The 15,239-nt window shown below is 36.4% G+C and overlaps 1 protein-coding gene across 4 annotated transcripts in view; it reads left to right on the top strand.

The window, feature by feature from the left end:
* The window catches only part of SNRK (SNF related kinase), a 58,386-nt gene that overhangs the window by 26,581 nt on the left and 16,566 nt on the right, over positions 1-15,239 (top strand). The gene's annotated exons all lie outside the window — the stretch shown is intronic.

Here is a 15,239-nt window from a genome sequence, read left to right as displayed (position 1 = left end):
TATGAAGCCTTTTTTGGATCTGATCTTGCAGACTTATTGGGCTGAATAAAAAAAAAAGAGGGCTCACAACTTTGACAGGAAAGATGAGCATAGGCAGTTTTGAAATAAGCTTTGGAGCATAAATTATAGGTGAGGAATAGTGTCCTTATTTTTGTGTTTTGTCTACTTGACTCTGACTTGTTTTATACATTTACATCTCTCATTTTCCTTACCGTGTTTTAAATTCCCTAGTTATGAGTTGGGAAGATTGTGTTAGAAAATTGGAGGTAAGCTTATAGACAGGGCTTCTTCCAAAAGAAATATCAAGTCATGGGGGATATGGTGTGCTTTTTTGTTTTTTAAAGTCAAAGAGTCAATTTGTAGGTATTTAGTGTGTTTGATATGTGTTTTTTTGAGGGGGGGTTGTAAACCCATTTTATGTTGTTAACAATATGTATCAACTATTCATTGATATTAGAAGGTCCTTGTTACAGTTTAAAGAGGTTTAACATAGATTAGGAGCTCCAGGAGATGGTAGGGAAGCCCCTCAGATAGTGTGATCTCCATGTTCCAAGGTATGATTTTCAGTTTTGTGCTCAGTGGTAATTAGTTCCTAGAAGACTGAAACTGGCTTAACAAATTCTTAGGAGACTAATATATACAAATACCAATTAATTGATATAGGAGACTTTAAACGTCAGTCCACTGCAAGCTTATATTCTTGATTCAGATTAGTGATATTTTCCTAAATTTACCTATTTTTTTCAGGTTCTAAAACGTGGCATACATAAGATTTTCTTTTAGGGATAGTATAAATTGATTAGATTAAACCATTCTGAGGAACATTTGTGATCCATTGATATTCCTGAGGTCACATGATTCTTGTTAGGATTTCTGCCTCAGATCTTAGAAGGGGCCCTTCCCAGTTCTGGAATTTCAGTTCATTTATTTCTTTTCCTTCCAAGGCCTTGAAAACATGGTTTCTGCAAGTTACTATTGTGTTTCTAGTTGTGGTAGCAGGATCTTCAGTTTGCTTATCACATTATATTCTACCTAGAAGCAGAGAATTCCCAGTGGTTTTAGTTTAATTCTAATTTTGTTCTCAGTCATCAGTTTGTGAGTACGATATGTTCCTGTCTGTCCCAAAGAAGGACAGTCATTATTATCAAGTTGTCAGTAAAAAGCTTGATAAAAATTTTTTGGATTTACTCTCCAGCTTCAGTATCAAAATGAATTTGTTAGTCAGCAGAGACAAGAATAGTTAGAGTAGTTGTGTTCTGTTTCTGACTTTTGACTCTTCTAGCTCCTGCCATGAAAAGGAGATTGCTTTTCATGTGTAAGGTTACTTTCTAAGGCTTCATTCTTGTGTTACTTCATGTAAAAAATGAACTTCAGAATCCCCTTACCAGTTAGAGAACTATTTATTGGTCACTTCTCTTTAGATGAGTTCTTGAGTTGTCCTATAGCAGAGCACCATGAAAGCAAGCAAAGAAAACCTCCTGGGATGCTGAAATGGACTGTCTAATAAGCCCATGTAAAAGTTCATGTATTTTGTTCATAGTTTTCATTCAAGGCCTTACTTGGATCCTTACTTAGTTAATTTTACATATAAAATTCTAGCAGTTTCAGTCGATTTGTATTTTCAACCTTCCGCCCATAGATGGTAACATTAGGGACTTTTTAGAGGCTGGCACACTGATAGCAAAGATGAGAAAGAATCATGAAATCATAATTGGGAACTTAAAAACATGATATTCCTGAACAACCAATGGATCAAAGAGGAAATTAAAAAGGAAGTGAAAGTTTCTCAAGACAAATGAAAAGGAATTAAAGACATCAAAATTGAGAAGGAAGAAGTAGAATTGTCTCTAGTTACTGTCAGGACTAATCAAATTCAGTAAAATTGCAGGATACAAAATTAACCAATCAGTGGCATTTCTATACACTAACCGATTTTCTGAAAGGAAATAAATTGATCCCATTTACAATAGCATCAAAAAAAAATACTTAGGAATAAATTTAAATGAGGAGGTGAAAGATCTCTACTTTGAAAACTATAAGACATTGATGAAAGAAATCAAAGATACAAATAAATGGAAAGTAGCCTGTGTTGGATTGAAAGAATTAATATTGTTAAAATGTCAGTATTACCAAAAGCCATCTATAGATTTAATGCCACTCCTGTTAAGATTCCAGTGGCATTTTTTTTTTACAGAAATAGAAAAAAATATTCCTAAAATTTATATGGAATCATAGTAGACCCAAGATATAGCCAAAGGCATCCCAAGAAAGAAGAACAAAGCAGGAGGCATACTTTCTGATTTCAGACTATGCTGTTAAGCTGTAGTCATGAAGACAGTATGGTATGGGCATAAAAACAGAGGAATGGACTAGTGGAACAGAATCAAGAGCCCAGAAATAAACTCAAGTATATATAGCCAACTAATATTTGACAAGGGAACCTGGAATACTCATTCAATAAACTCTCTTCAACAAATTGAAAAATATTGGATATTCACATATAGAAGAATAGAACTTTACCCATCTTACATCACTCACAGAAATTAACTTGAAATGAACGAAAGACTTAAGTATAAGACTTGAAGCCATGAGACTCCTAGAAGAAAACAGAAAAACCTCCTTAACATGGGTCTTGGTAATGATTTCTTTGAATATGGCATCTAAAGTATAAGCAATAAAATAAAAAACAAGTCGGATTACATCAGACAAAAAAGCTTCTGCACAGGCAAAGAAATCACTAAAAAAGTGAAAAGCCAGCCTGTGGAATGGGAAGAAATATTTGCAAATCATGTATCTGGTAAGCGATTAGTATGCAAAATATATAAAGAACTCCTACAACTCAACAGTGGCAAAATCAGATAATCTAGTTAAAAATGGGTAAAGAACCTAAATAGACATTTTTCCAAAGAAAATGTATATGAAAAGATGCTCAGCAAAGATGTTCAGCATCACTAGTCTTTTGAGAAATGCAAATTAACATCACAATGATACATTCCCTTAATGCCTGTTAGAAAGGCCATCATCAAAAAGACATTTGTTATCACAAATGCTAGTGTGGATGCTGACAAAAGTGGAACCCTTGTGCACTGTTGGTTGAAATGTAAATTGGTATAACTAGTATGGAAAACAATATGGATATTCCTCAGAAAACCAAAGCAGAACTACTGTATGATTCAACAGTTCCACCTCTAGAAGAAATATATCCAAGGGAGACAAAAATATTAACTTAAAAAGATAGCTACACCCCCATGTTCAGAACAGCATTATTTATAATAGCCAAAACATTCAAACAACTGTAAGGGTCCCTCAGTGGATAAATGGATGAAGAAGTTGTGAGATAGATATATATATACATATGTGTGTGTGTGTATATATATGTGTATATGTGTGTGTGTGTGTGTACATACATATGTACGCACACACAGTAGATATTATTTAGCCATAAAAATTAGGAAATCCTACCATTTGTGACAATAATGAACCATGAAGATATGCTAAGTGAAATAAGACACAGATACTGTATGATCTCACTCATGTAGAATCTAAAACCAAACCAAAACGAACACCATACTTAGAGATCAGATTTGTGGTTACCAGAGGCAAGGCAAAGAGGCAAGGGAAAGGTAAAGTACCAGAAAGTACAAAGTCGCAATTATAAGATAAATAAGTACTGGGGATGTAATGAACAGCATGATGACAATAGTTAATTAACATTGTTGTATGATACATAGGAGACTTAAGAGAATAGGTCCTAAAAATTCTTTTCACAAGGAGTTACTAATTTTTCTTTTTATTGTATCTGTGAGATAGTGGATGTTAACTAAATCTATTGTAATCATTTCACAACACACATAAACCAAACCATCATTCTGTGTACCTTAAAGTTAGACACACATATGTCAGTGCTCAATGAAACTGGGAGGAGAAAAAACCAAACATGATAGATCCCTTTGTTCGCTACATGGAGTCAGGCCTTTAGCATTGCTTATGGGCTCTTGGATATAGGGCGAGGTATATACTTGTTATTGAAGCAGCACTAACGGGTATCCTAAATGAAAAACAAGATGGAGCCATCTTTTATAAGCCAGATAGTTGTTACTTTCTCTGCCAATGAAGGAACAGAGAAAAGTTATGTGCCAAGGACACAAAGGGCAGTAGTGCCATCTCTTGGACATTCTCCCTTCATTGCCAACTTCTAAGGTCTCATTATGATTATAGCACAGTGCCTGGCAAATGGTACCACACATTTTTTTGAATATTCATGTCAGTGTCTGCTTTGTAGCCATTTATAAGAACAAGTGTCCCCAAGGACACCATTGTATCTTAGCAGGTTCTTTAGCTGGTAGTTTTAAGTGATTTAGAAAAACCGGCTCTAAATAGTTCTAACTTCCTCAATTATCAGAAGGCATCAGAGGAGAAATTATTTAATAAATTATAGTGGAAATAATAGTAAATATAGTGGAAGGAGGAATGTAGATCCCTATCTGTATTCTGTGTCAAAATAAAGTCTAGGTAAACTAAGGGTTTGTATATAAAGAATTAAGCCACCCGCCCAAAAAGTAATATTCATATGATCTTGGCCTTTCCAAACAGGTATCATAAGAAAGAGTAATAGATTTGATTATAGTTTTGGGGTATGGTGCACATCTGTTTTTTTAGAAATCATTATGGAAACCAAGGAAATGATTTGTATTATAGATGATTACTATTCTTACTGTAGAAAGAGCTCTTACAAATTAATGAGGAACTCACCTGAAGACAAATGGAAAGAGTTCATTAGAAAGTTTATATAAACAATAAAGATGGAAAAGTTTAATTTTTAAGTAATTGGAGTATTCAAGACTTAGTATAAAACTACAGTAATGAAGACTGTATGATATTAACAAAAAGGCATACATATGGATCAGTGGAATAGAGTCCATAAATAAATCCACACATACATGGTCAATTGATTTTCAGCAGAAATGCTAAAGCAGTTCGTTAGAGAAAGTAGTTTTTCAGTGATGTTGCTGGAGCAATTAGATATCTATATGCAAAAAAAGTGAACCTTGATCCATTCCTTATGCCACTTAAAAAAACTCAGTGTGCATCAGAGACTTTAATGTGAATCATAAAATTGTAAAAGTTCTAGAAGAAAACATAGAAGATCTTTGCATCTTTGACTTAGGCAAAACTATTTTAGATAAAACATCAAAAACATCCGTAGAAGAAAAATTTGATAGATTGGATTTTATAAAAATCAACTTCTGCTTCTTAAAGATATTGTTAAGCTACCACCAACAGGGAGAAAATACTTGCAAATCACATATCTGATAGAGAATATATAAAGATTCTGAAAACTTAGAAGATATTTGCAAATGATAAATCCACAACGGGTTAAAATCTAAAATATATTAAGAACATATACAACTCAATAGCAAAAACACAAATAGTCCAATTAAAAAATGGGGCTGAATTTTTCCCAAAGATACATATAGATACCAGTAGACACCTGAAAGATATTCAGCTTCGCTAATCATCAGGGAAATGCACATCAAAACCACAGTAGCAAATCGCCTCACATGAGTCAGAAAAGACAAGAAGTAACAAGTGTTGGCAAGGATGCAGAGAAAAGGGAACTCCTATGCAGTATGCACTGTTGGTGGGAAAATAATTTGGTGCAATAACTGTGGAAAACAGTATGGTGGTTCCTCAAAAAGTTAAAAACAGAAATACCATTTATTCCACTACTGGATATTTACACAAAGAAAACAAAAAATAATTTGAAAAGATTTATGCACCTTTATGTTTATTGCAGCATTATTTACAGTAGCAAGATATGGAAGCAACATAAGTGTCCATTGATGGATGAGTGGGTAAAGGAAATGTAATGCATGGGCATGCGCGCGCGCACGCACACACACACACACACACACACACAGGAGTATTACTCAGCCATAAAAGGGATGAAATCTGCCATTGGCAACAACATGGGTGGACCAGGAGGATATTATGCTTAGAGAAATAAGTCAAACAGAAAGTCAAATGCCATGTGGTTTCACTTACATGTGGAATCTAAAAAAACAAAAGGTACAAAAGAAATCAGACTCTTAAGTACAGAGAATAAATGGGTGGTTGCCAGAGGGGTGGTGGGAAGGGGGGGTGAAATAGATAAAGGGGATTGAGAGGTAGAAATTTAAATAAGTCATGGAAATGGAAAGTACAAGTAATATTATAATAACGTTATATGGTGACTGCACTTACCATGGTTGAGCACTGAGTAATGTGTAGAGTTGTCAAATCACTATGTTGTACACTTGAAACTAATACAACATTGTATGTCGACTATACTTCAGTAATTATTTTTAATAGCTTACTTAGCTATTTTTCAGGAAATAATGTAAGTACAGTCAAAATGACTTTTATTTTTTATTTTATTTTTTTAAAGATTTATTTGACAGAGATAGGGAACATAAGCAGGGGGAGTGGGAGAGGGAGAAGCAGGCTTCTCACTAAGCAGAGAACCCAGTAGAGGGCTCAATTCCAGGACCCTGGGATCATGACCGGAGCCAAAGGCAGATGCTTAACGACTAAGCCACTGAGGCGCCCAATATGACTGCTTTAAAATAAAGCCTTTTTCTGTATTGCTAGAGATTGTACATAAAAAAGAACTGTCAAAACTCAATAAATTAAAAGGCAACCCAATGTTAAAATGAGCAAAAGATGTGAACAAACGCTTCACCAAGGAAGACATAATATGGCAAATAAGCACATGTAGATGCTCTACATCATTAGTCATTAGGGAAAATGCAAATTAAAGATACATCTATTAGAATGGTTAAAATTTTTTAACAGCCAGTACCAAGAGTTGCCAGGATTGTAAATGGAGCAACTGGATTCCTCATACTTTGCTGATGAGACTATAAAATCCTAGAGCCATCTTTGGAAAGTCATTAGTCAGTTCCTTATAAAGACTTAATATATGGCTCAGCAAGCCTGTTCCCAAGAGAAATGAACATTTAAGCTTGCACAAGCGTCAGTACACAGATGGTTTTAGTGATTTTATTCATAATTGCCCCAAACAGAAATAATCTTTGGAACATATGAGTAGTGGGATACCACTCAAACAATAAAAAATTGATGACCTATTGATACGTACAGCAACGTGGATGAATCTGAAATGCATTAGTTAGAAAAGCCAGACTACGTACTGTATGATTCCATTTACAGGCAAGACTTAGAGGGACAAAGATAGACTTGTGGTTGCCCGGAACTGGCCAGGAGGAACCATGGAATACGAAGTACAGGGAACTGTTGGGGGTGATAGAGCTGCTCTATATCTTGATTGTGGTGTTGGTTGCGTGACTGCGTTTGTTAGAACTCCCAGATGGTGACTTCCAGTGCATGTAAATTAAACCTTGAAGAAATGAGGGAAAAATAATCAGGAAGCACAAATAAGAGCAAACCAATCATATCTTTATCTGTCTGATAGGCTAATTAATATTAAAGAATGTCTGTAGTGTTGAGGAGTGGGAGGGTTTACTAATAGAATTTTACTGTCACTGAACATGTGTTACTTTGATAATCTGAAGGAATAAATGTTAACTTAAAAACTGGGAAATGTGTGGTTATATTTGAGAGAACTTTCTAGCTAAGGTTTTATTTGAAGGAATAGTCCTAATCCTATGTAGAACCAATCAGGTTGTATGTTTATTATAATTCTAAGAAGATATAACATGTCTTGCTAACTTTTTTTAATGTAGGAAAATAAGTTGTGTACATTTTTCAACCACATGCCTGTCAGGTGTTACACATGGAGAACTAACCAGAATCAAACATTTCAAGAATCAACATTTTGAATCTTGAATCTTGTTACAGCAAATACACTATTTTAAAGTTTTGTGTTTTTTTTTATCCTCAAGAAAGTTAGTCTTTTTGACAAGCTTAAACATTTTGGGCAGTCTAGGATAATGTGTTCTGTTAAAGGACAAATTTCATTGGACTTTGTATCCCCCACATTCATTGAATAACGTGTGCCTTTTGAAAGAGAACCCATGGGAGTCGGTATATGCAGGTGATTTTTATTAACTGAAATTTTAATGGCTTGTATATTTGTCTTACGTTAGCATACCTCAACCTTCTGCAAAAAGCTCAACGTTTTTAGAATACATTTAAGAGAACATTAAAATACTCACTACCTATTAAACTAAAGCATCAAGCAGACTTTACATTTAGAAAATGCTAATCATACAGTCCTTTAGTCTGCATGGTTTATATTGTTTGACTAGACAAATAGGACTGGACATTTTTAGATTTGATACTAAATCTGAACATTCCTACTTTCTAGATCAAAATTAGACTTGTGAAATTTGTATTTGTCATAATCTTGTGGGAAGTTGACATGTGAAATCACTTCTGAAAACCCTATCTATAGTGGTTGTGTATCCACAGCAGCAGCTCCCTTCCTTGAAGAGCATTCATGTGGAAATGTATAGTAGGTGCTCGTGTACATGTTGCCAGGCTGATGGCCCTGTCTCCACATTTTAAAAGTATTTCTAAAATATGAATATTTTAGGCTTTTTGGCTAGTGTTATAAAACTGGACAAAAAGCCAGAGATTTTCCCCCTATAAGCTTGGTGTAAAAGGAAGTATTTGGTTTTCACAAGGTATTAGATGTAAATTTGGATGTAATTTAAAAGATGTAATTTTGTAAAACTGAATTTGTAATGGGTTCTTGCCTCACCTAGGTGTTTAGAAATGCCTTGAGAGGTACTATTTTTTTTTTTTTTAAGATTTTATTTGTTTATTTGACAGACAGAGATTACAAGTAGACAGAGAGGCAGGCAGAGAGAGAGAGAGAGAGAGAGAGGGAAGCAGGCTCCCTGCTGAGCAGAGAGCCCGATGCGGGACTCAATCCCAGGACCCTGGGATCATGACCTGAGCCGAAGGCAGTGGCTTAACCCACTGAGCCACCCAGGCGCCCTAGAGGTACTGTTTTGGTTAGCTGGAGATTTGGAGATAGACTTTGGGAATGTCCCTGAGGTGGGTTGCACTCTGGGGGCTCTTGCTTTGGTATCTCCTTCCCCTGGTGAAACCTCAGGTGAGTCTTGAAGCACAGAAATGAAACTAGAGGGTGAAATGGCCAACAGCACGGACCTGGCCCCTTCCTTGGCTTGACAAGACCCAGCATTTTGATATTTGAGGGCTTTTTTTTTTTTTTTAAGTCCTTGAAGGAAGTTAGTTGTGCTAAAAATTCAAACTAAAATTATTCCTACCATAAGTGTTTATGTTGTGGAGAGATTGGTCTGTGAATTCATTAAGGGAACTTCACAGAGAACCAAGTGTCCCTGGGCCACAGGTTGAGAATCACTGTCTCAGTGAGAGTAGGCTTTTTGTTTTTATTTCCTTTACATTCCTCTAAAGACGTTTCTTCTTATCCCACTGAAGTGCATATACTTCATAATGTTCTGTTAAGCACAGCTAATTTTTAATTACTTTTTTTACAAGCAATAAATGAAGTTCCTGTAAGATAATTCAGATAGTACAAAAGTAGATTGAATAAAGTGTATTAAATTCCTTTTGCTTTTCCCTGCCCGTCTCCCTCCTGTACTTAGAGGTAAGGATTTTCTCAGTTCTTGCAGTCTCTGTACTGATACATGTAGCTCTTTGCCCCAGACACCCTCTCAGAAATTGCCAGATGAGTGGTGGTGTCCACCTTTTGTGAAAGAGAGGACTCAGGCACAGAAGACAGGTTGAATTTGGCCAAGAATACGTAACTAATTAAATGGCTGAGGTAGGATTTGAGCCCAGAGCTTTCTTATGCATTAGCCCAGGCATGCTCTTTTCATCAGGCCATACTGAGGGAAATCACATGATTTTAGCCTGGCCTCTTTTTTTGCTCTTCTTCTCTAAAGTTCATTAAAATCAGATTTGTAAAGTGATTTATGGAAGAGTGCTGAGTTGAAAGGGTGTCTTCTGCCTGTCTGGTTTGGATTTATGAACTTGTGCAGTCCCACAGTGTGTGATTGATAATCTTTGGACTTCTAGAACTTTTTCCTGTTTTCTTTTGACTTGAAAAAACAAGTTAGCACAAGGCTTTATTAAACCCCTAACTAAAACAAACTGTAGCTTGTCTTCACTGGTGCCCCCCTTCCCCCATTGCAGGTACTTAGTCTTCTTTTTCTCTTAGTTTTTATTTGAAGGTCATTAATAATTAAGGACTGCCCCCTGCTGCAGCTGCCCTTTTTGGGGCCCTAACCCAATAGTGTTTACAAAAGTACTATGTTCTCTTTTGTTGTAGGTTCATTCTGACATCCAGCCCACTGCTGAGGGTGCAGGGGATATATTCTGCTCTCAGGGAGCTCTGAGTAATAGAGGAAAACATCTCTAATGACAGCTCACTGTGGTGACGCCCTGGTCACTAGGTTGGGAGGGCAGTTTGGAGAGCTTTCACGGAGAGCTGAGGGTCACTGGTAGGAGTGTTGGAGGATTCTGGGCATGTACTGGAATTGGCAGGATCTTCCTGACCTGAATGAGAGGTGCAGTCTGGGATGCCTTCTGAATTTTGATTGGAGAGGTGGAGGTACTGCAGACCACACTAGAACCCAGATGAGAGAACTAGGTTTTTTTTTCAAAGGTGATAAGCTTTGTTTGGACAGCATTGATTTTTTTAAGTTCTCAGGGGGCATTTAGATGGATTCAGGTGTGGGAAAGTTTTTTGATGTAGGTATGAGTGATGGCATTCATTCTAACTTTCTGCTTAAGTAATGATTACTTGTGAAATAGTAAAATTGTGCTTCTAACTAAAGTGTTAGTAAAACTAGGGATTATATAAATACCATAAAATGGGAACTTGTCCAAATGCTTTATTCCTCCTTGCCCCGCCCTCCCCTGTTAGTTCAGAAGACCACTTGTAGAATGGTCTCTAGTCTGGTCCCTCAGAACCAACCATTGATCTTGTTGCAAACAAGAATCTTTTGTAACTGGAGCTGTAGGTGTTGTTGAATGCACACCAGTAGTTCTTGGTGTGTAGGGAGCAATTCACATCAGTTGACCTTAGGGTTTCTGAATATCCGTACAAGGAACAAAGGTCCTGAGACCTACATGCTTGTGTAACAGTACTTGCTATTCTAAGAAAGCATTGCCTTTTACATTAGTTTTGGGTCATATGTCAGTTGCTGGTAACCACAGTTGGAACTGAAAAGTTGATTGCATAAATCCTGCTGGTTTTAAGTGATGTTATAAAAGGTGCTGGTCCCTGCTTCATCTGTAGTGATTTTAAACCATTCTGTTGCTTCTTCTGTTAGATTGATAGTTATACTGATAAAAGAATGCCAGAAGAAAAAAATAGAAGTTTCCATCTGAAACTTTTCTTCTGGTCTTCCCATTTTTATTACTTTCTAATCAATGCTCGCTCTTTTGCTCTCTAGATAATTCACTTCAGAAATGATTTTTTTAGAAGACTTTTCAGCAGTCATGACATCCTCTACTACAACCCCCTTCCCGCCCCAACATTTGGCAGTAGCTTTTCCTCAGATTAATCACTAGCATGTTCTTTTATTCTGCTTTGTTTTCATTTTGATCTTTTGTTAGCCTGCCTAACATGACCTTTGTAGTAGAAACTCCACTTCCAATTCTAGAAATGGCATATATTGTATTATGACAAGTTGACCTGCTGAGTGTTGTTAGCAGGTGAAAGAGACGTCAGTGCTGAGTTTGGTGCTCTTCTTTCCAGCTTGAGAGCTGCAAGTAAGGGGACCAGTAACTCCCATTCTTTGTACTAACAAAGACCTCATTATCTTTCCACCCCTTCCCACAGTTCCATGAGTTGGAAGTGGTTTTTTAACCAAAGGAACTGTATTTATGAAGTGATACTTTCTTTTTCCCTTTTTATTAATGAAGACTCTATAGCTGGGTCTGAAATAAAAAAATATGCTTCAGATGGTATCAACATTAAATTTGATTTTTCAGATGGTTGATGTTTGTTAACCTGTGTACCTTGAATATGAATAGACAATTCCATTAACATCTTTTTGAAATAAATATAATGTGAAGTCCCTATTCCATTATCTTTCTCTCTCCTTCTCCCTGATCATCCACTGTCCCCAGTTAAGGACTTGGTGGATCCCAAGCTGATCCTATGATCTATACCTTGGGAATATATAGTTTTATAAGCAAGTTAAAAAAAAATAGAAAAAGATATTTTAAAATATTCACAAACATGAGTTTTTAAGACAAGTAGCAGCTCCCTCCCCCACTTGAGGGGAATGTAATAGATAATCCTTCTTGATGCTGTTGTTAGTCCTGTAATACCAGATGTCTTGTCCTGGGGACCCAAGATCTTAAATTGTCCCCTTTTGTAGCTGCATTACTAAGAGGCCATTCTTATTCTCTCCCCCCATCTTCACTAGTTTTTGTCTGTGTTGGCTTTGTGCCTTCTTGAGCTTATCTGCTGGCTGTCTCTAACAGTGAATTGAGAGCCCTGTAAGGGCAAGGGTGTCCCCCATTCATCTCTGTGTCCTCTGTGCTCAGGAACAATGCCCACCCGGCACAGATGAATGAGGGCGGGACAGTACTGACTCCTCAGAATGCTTTCTGTATTCTGGGCTCTGTCCTGAGTACTCAGCATGAATTTGATTTTCATCTCTTTAATGCCCACCACAGCATTAAGAGGAATTGCATTACTGTTCTATTCCCATTTAACGATGGAGAACACGTTTAAATACTTGGTTAAAGTCATACCACTCTGTGTTTGTTTTGTGATTTTTTTTTGTTTGTTTTTTGTTTGTTTGTTTTTAAGATTTCTTAATTTATTTGACAGAGATAGATCACAAGTAGAGAGAGAGAGGAGGAAGCAGGCTCCCTCCCCGCCTAGCAGAGAGCCCCTTTGTGGGAGTCGATCCTAGGACCCTGAGATCATAACCTGAGCTGAAGGCAGAGGCTTAACCCATTGAGCCACCCAGACAGCCCTCGTGATTGTTTTTATCTCTTTCCTTTGGTCCTTAGGATGGAAAAGTAAAATCATTCAAAGACAAGAAGAAGAGAAAATAAATCTAGGAAAGAAGTAAATGGAAAAAGTAATCCTTTGAATAATCACATTGTCTCTTTGAGAGGGTCATTTGCTCTTTCTGAAACTTGGCTCCCTTAGTGCTGCTGCTCTTTTACATGCTTCACACATCATGTCACTTCACTTCATAAACTACCAGGCACCAAATTGTGTTTCTAAATTTCACACATTTTAAGCACTTCTTCATTCAGAAATTATTTGAGCCCTGGCTGGAAACAGTAGAAATAGTATATATATTTATGTTGTTTTTTTCCCTTTGAATCACGCACCACTTCCTAGCAAGTGGTGTGTGAGTCTGCTTGGCCAGATGATCCTGAAGAGAACATTTCCAGGTAATTGGACTTCCTTATTGATGTTGAGGTTGATATTTAACAGGAAAAGAAAGTTTCCTTTAGCCAGATAAGAATTTGGGGGTAATTATTAGTTGGATGTTTATGCTATTTGCTAACCTTTTAAAACCTCAGCTTTGTATAATTGTACTGTCAGATATCATCTCCAATTTAGGATGGAGAAAAAGTAAAAAACTAAATAACCAAACTGGGTTATCCACAGTTAAGGTATGAGATGGTAGAAGAAATAACATAACCAAATTCATTTTATAAAAATTGTTTTATAGGATTTATATAGAAAGATAAGAATATATTATATCTCAGATATAGTGTATTTGAGGTTGGGGTTGGTTATAGTAGTAGCCTTAGACATTAGTCAATATTTGAACAACAAGAGAGAGAGAGTGTTTTAACTACCCTGGTTTTTATGTTTATGTGTTTTTATTGCAAACCACTTATAAAATCCCTTTCCTTTGGGGAGGAGATAGCCAAAACTAAACAAAGTAGTGTAAATCAACCAAAAATAAAGCCATGGTATATTTCCATTCTTATCTAATAAACATTGGTGAAAAGATGAGTATACTTGATAGTGAATTTCAGGAATATAACTGCTTTGAAAAATAAGGGACACATGGATTAAAGGGAGAATAATTATAATTGCCACTTGTTCACAGGACTGGCTTGAGAATTGGGGCAGGTAACCAAAAATAGGTTCAGGTTGTTCAGAGAGGGTTTAAGTTACAACTATGTAGATTTCCTTTGAAACTCTTAATAAGTTAGAGCTAGTATTGGGGTTATAAATTCTCACTATATATTTAAAGAACAGGTGCAGCTAGCCACATTACTTATGTTGTTTGACTTTGAATGGGGATGGCCCTCTGCATTCCAAGATCAAGATAAAGAAATGTGTGTTAGTGAGTTGAGTGGAGTCCTGAGCCAACTTGCTGTCCTGGGGCTGTAGGTCACATAATTTATGCATCCAACAAGCAATGCCAGGCACACCACCTCCTAGGGACACTGAAGAGCCACAGGTTTGGACTGAATGATCTTTAGGTCCCTTTTCTTCTTACATATGTAATGTTTTAATTTTAGTAGATTTTTGTATCTGCTTAACCAGTTTTCATTAAAGCATCCTTAGTAAAATTTGTTGTATATATAAAAAATCACAGTATGTTTAACTTTTGGGTTTTTGCTTTTATTGCCCTCTTTATGTAGTTTGGACCAAGGAGAAGGTATTTTATTAACAAGTTATAATTCTGCTGAAAATAACATGGAGTGTAAGCTAAATGAAAACAGCAGTTGAGTGTTAACAGATGTGACAGAGTCCATGTGGCTTACATTCTCTTCTAAGCTTTTTGTGGTAGAAAGCTTCTTGAATTCATCTCTTGGTATATTAATGTTTATGTAATCATGTCTCTACTTCAAGTTTCTGGAATGAATGAATGATTTGTGATCCCCTTCCTAAATGATGGATTCATCCTTTTTTCATTTGAAGAGCCATCATTTTTCCAACTGATAGGTTAGATTTTATCTAATGGCAAGAAGTAGGGGGCTATTGGCACTTGTAGGAGTTAGGCTAATGCTACAGTTGGGAGGGTCCTCAGATGTCAACTAGTCTAGTCTTACAATCACTACAGGAATGTCTTATGCAGAGTATTAGACAGATGGTTGCCCAGACTTTGCCGAATGGGAAGCCTACAGTCTTTCCCAGTGCTTTTTTAAGTAGCTTCTGTTGTTTTTAAGCCAATATGTACCTCCTGGTTACTTACACCTTCATACCTAATTTTGTCCTCTGAAATAATGTATAACTTATCTATTTCTTCATTGACAGCACAGAAATATTTCTCTCTCTGAATTTCAATTTT

This window comes from Mustela putorius, unplaced genomic scaffold (genome assembly GCF_011764305.1).
Source record: "Mustela putorius furo isolate JIRA1106 unplaced genomic scaffold, ASM1176430v1.1 tig00003834_pilon_pilon_pilon, whole genome shotgun sequence".
NCBI lineage: Eukaryota > Metazoa > Chordata > Mammalia > Carnivora > Mustelidae > Mustela > Mustela putorius.
Note: the sequence above shows the minus strand (reverse complement) of the source record. Positions and strands in the feature narration are given on the sequence as shown.